The following is a 3888-nucleotide window of genomic DNA, read 5'->3' on the forward strand; positions in this document are numbered from 1 at the left end:
AAAAAAAAAAAAAAAAACAGGACAAAGCTAGCAAACCTACAATCAATAAATGAAGGAAATAGTTCCTGAATGTCCTGGAGACAGCAGACAATATCAAAACATAAAAAAAAAAAGAAAGAAACAAGACAGGATGGCTCCAGAAAGCAACCAAAATCAAACACCAGATGACCTTCTGGTAGAAGAAAAGGCACTGGAACTACCTGATAGGGAATTCCAAACTCTAATATTCAGGGCTCTCCAAGAGATTAGGAAAGGGATCAAGGAAAACAAAGACAAAACTAAGAAGAAAATAGACAAAATCATGGAAAATACAGATAGTAATCAGGGAAAACACAGGTAAAGCAATGGAAGAATTCAGGGAAATACTACAGGAACAAAATGTCAAAATAAATAAGGAACTAGAAATCATACAAAAACAGCAATTAGAAATCCAACAGATAAACAACAAGGTTTCAGAAATGGACAAAACAATAGAAGGCTGTAGGAGATAGTTTGAAACAATGGAAGACAGGATCACTGAATTTGAAGACAAATCCTTGGGTACCACTTTGTTTGAGGAAAAATCAGAGAAAAGAATGAAGAAAACCTGACAACTATGTGGGATGAAATCATGAGCAAAAATTTGCGTGTGATCAGAGTTCTAGAACAGGAGAAAATGGAAGTAACAGAGAGGATCATTAAAGAATTGCTGAGAGAAAACTTCTCTAGTATCATGAAAGATGAAAATCTGACCCTTCAAGAAGCTCAATGAATCCCATATAGGCTAGACCTCAAAAGAAAATCATTAAGACATGTCATAATCACACTCACCAAAACCAAAGATAAAGAAAGAATCCTGAGAGCAGCTTGAGAAAAACAAAAAGTCACATAAAAAGGGGAAACTGTAAGACTAAGATCTGATTACTCACAGAAAACATGTAGGCAAGAAGGCAATGTGATGACATATAGAAAATCTTAAAAGAAAAAAAAATGCCAACCAAGAATAATATATCCTGCAAAACTCTTGCTCAAATATGATGGCAAAATTAGGACATTTCCAGATGAACAGAAATTAAGAGAATACGTATAAACCAAACCAAACTTACAATAATTATTACAGAGAATCCTTCGATTACAGAACAAACAACATCAGACAAAAATCTGAATCTATGACACAGGACAGCATCAGCCAGGTACCAACTTAGGTAATGAAATCTCATAGATCCAACAAAACTGAAAGATTTAAACATGGTACCAGAGACAAAAATCTGTAGTTGACAAGAATGTCAGAACAATAAAAGGGAATAAATGGTGTAGGAATAGAACTTTAAAATGTGGAGGAAATCAACGGGATAACAGGTAATAAAAGATTGGTTCAAACTTAGGAAGATAGGGGTAAATATCAAGGTAACCACAAAGAAAGTTAACAAACCTACTCATAAAAATAAAGAAGAAAAACAGAAAGTCTCAGCAAACACAAAATCTACCAAAATGAAAGAAATGAAAATAAAATCCAAAAACAAAAGGAATTCAGCACAGGAGAGTAAGAAGGACAAAGAAAATGTCAGCACCACAAAAAAAAAAAAAAAAAGCACTATAAAATGACAGCAATAAACTCATACCTATCAATAATCAACTGAACGTAAATGCCTTAAATGCATCCATAAAGAGAGAAGAGTGACAGAATGGATTTAAAAAAAAAGGATTCATTAGTATCCTGTATATAAGAGACATACCTTAGAAACAAAGACATAAATATACTAAAAATCAAAGGATAAGAAAAAATATATCAAGCAAACTGACCAAAATAGAGCAGGAGTGGCAACACTAATCTCACATAAAATAGACTTTAAGACAAAATCCACCGTAAAAGACAAGGAAGGACATTATATAATGATTAAAGGTACAATCCACCATGAGGACATAACCATAATAAATATCTACACATCCAATGACAGGACTCCAAAAACATAAAACAAAATCTAACAGCACTGACAAGAGAAATTGACAGTTCCACAATAATAGTAGGAGATTTCGACACACCCCTCTCAGTAAGGACAGAACATCTAAAAAGAAACTCAACAAAGATACAGAAGATCTAATGGCCACAATCCACCAACCTGACCTCATAGACATATATAGACACTCCACCCAGCAGCAGCAAAGTATACATTCTTTTCCAATGCTCATGAAACATTCTCCAGAATAGACAACGTCTTAGGCCACAAAGCAACCTTCAGCAAAGTCCTGAGATAATAGAAAGCATCTTCTCTGATCACAATGCCATCAAAGTATAAATTAATAACAGGTAGAGCAGGGAAAAAAAATCATGGAAACTGAATTACACCTTGCTTAAAAACCATAGGATAATAGAAGAAATTAAAGACGGAATAAGAAAATTCCTAGAGTCACACGAGAATGAAAACACATTATACCAAAACATATGAGACACAGCAAAGTATGTGCTTAGGGGACAAATTATAACAAAAGACGCACACATCAAAAAAGAAGAAAGAGAAAAAGTCAAAATGTTAGCTATACAACTTGGAGAAATAGAAAGAGAACAGTAAAAGAAGCCAACAACCACCAGAAGAATGGATATAACAAGATGAGAGCAGAAATAAATGAAATAGAATATAGAAAAACCATAGAATCAACAAAACCAAAAGTTGGCTCTTTGAAAGGATCAACAAAATCGACAAACCATTGGCAGAATAGACAAAAGAAAAACAGGAAAGGAACCAAATAACCCAAAGAAGAAATGAAATGGGGGACATCACAACCAATTCAACTGAAATAAAAAGGATCATAACACAGTACTATGAAAAACTATACTCCAACAAATTTGAAAACCTAGAGGAAGTGGACAAATTTATAGAAACAAACTACCTACCTAAACTAACACAAACTGAGGTAGAAAATCTGAACAGACTCATAACAAAAGAAGAGATTGAAAAGGCAATTAAAAAAAAAAAATCCCAACCAAAAAAGCCCTAGCCCAGATGGCTTCACTGGAGAATTCTACCAAACATTCAAAGTGCTTTCACCAGAACTACTCAAACTATTTCAGCGTGTAGAATAGGAAGGGATGCTTCTGAATTCATTTTATGAAGCCAACATAACCCTGATACCAAAACCACAAAAAAAGACATCACAAAAAAAGCAATTAGAGACCAATCTCTTAAAAATATAGACGTAAAAATTCTCAACAAAATTCTAGCCAAGCGAATTCAGCAATATATCAAAAAAATAATACACCACAAACAAGTGGGATTTATACCAAGTATGCAAAGATGGCTCAACATTAGAAAATCAATCAACGTAATCCACCACATAAATAAAACAAAAGAATTACATGATCATCTCAATCGACATGGAAAAGGCATTCAATAAAGTCCAACATCCATTACTGATAAAAACTCTCAATAAAATAAGAATAGAAGGGAAATTCCTCAACGTAATAAAGGACATCTATATAAAACCAACAGTCAACATCATTCTCAACAGAGAGAGGCTAAAGCATTCCCCCTGAGAACAGGAATGAGACAAGGATGCCCGTTATCATCACTCCCATTTAACATTGTGCTGGAAGTCCTAGCTAAAGCAATAAGGCAAGAAAAAGAAACAAAGGGCATCCAAATTGGTAAGGAAAAAGTAAAACTATCCCTATTTCCAGATTATATGATACTATACGTGGAGAACCCAAAAGACTTTACAAGAAAACTACTGGAACTAATAGAAAGATTCAGCAGAGTAGCAGAATACAAGATAAGCATACAAAAATCAGTTGGATTCCTATACACTAATAAAGAGAACTACGAAAAGAGAATGAAGAAAGCAATTATCATTTATAATAGTTCCTAAAAAAATAAAATTGTTGTTGTTGTGAGGCGCTGTCGAGTTGGTTCC

The sequence above is a fragment of the Trichechus manatus genome, unplaced genomic scaffold, assembly GCF_000243295.1.
Source record: "Trichechus manatus latirostris isolate Lorelei unplaced genomic scaffold, TriManLat1.0 scaffold00195, whole genome shotgun sequence".
NCBI classification, from domain to species: Eukaryota; Metazoa; Chordata; class Mammalia; order Sirenia; family Trichechidae; genus Trichechus; species Trichechus manatus.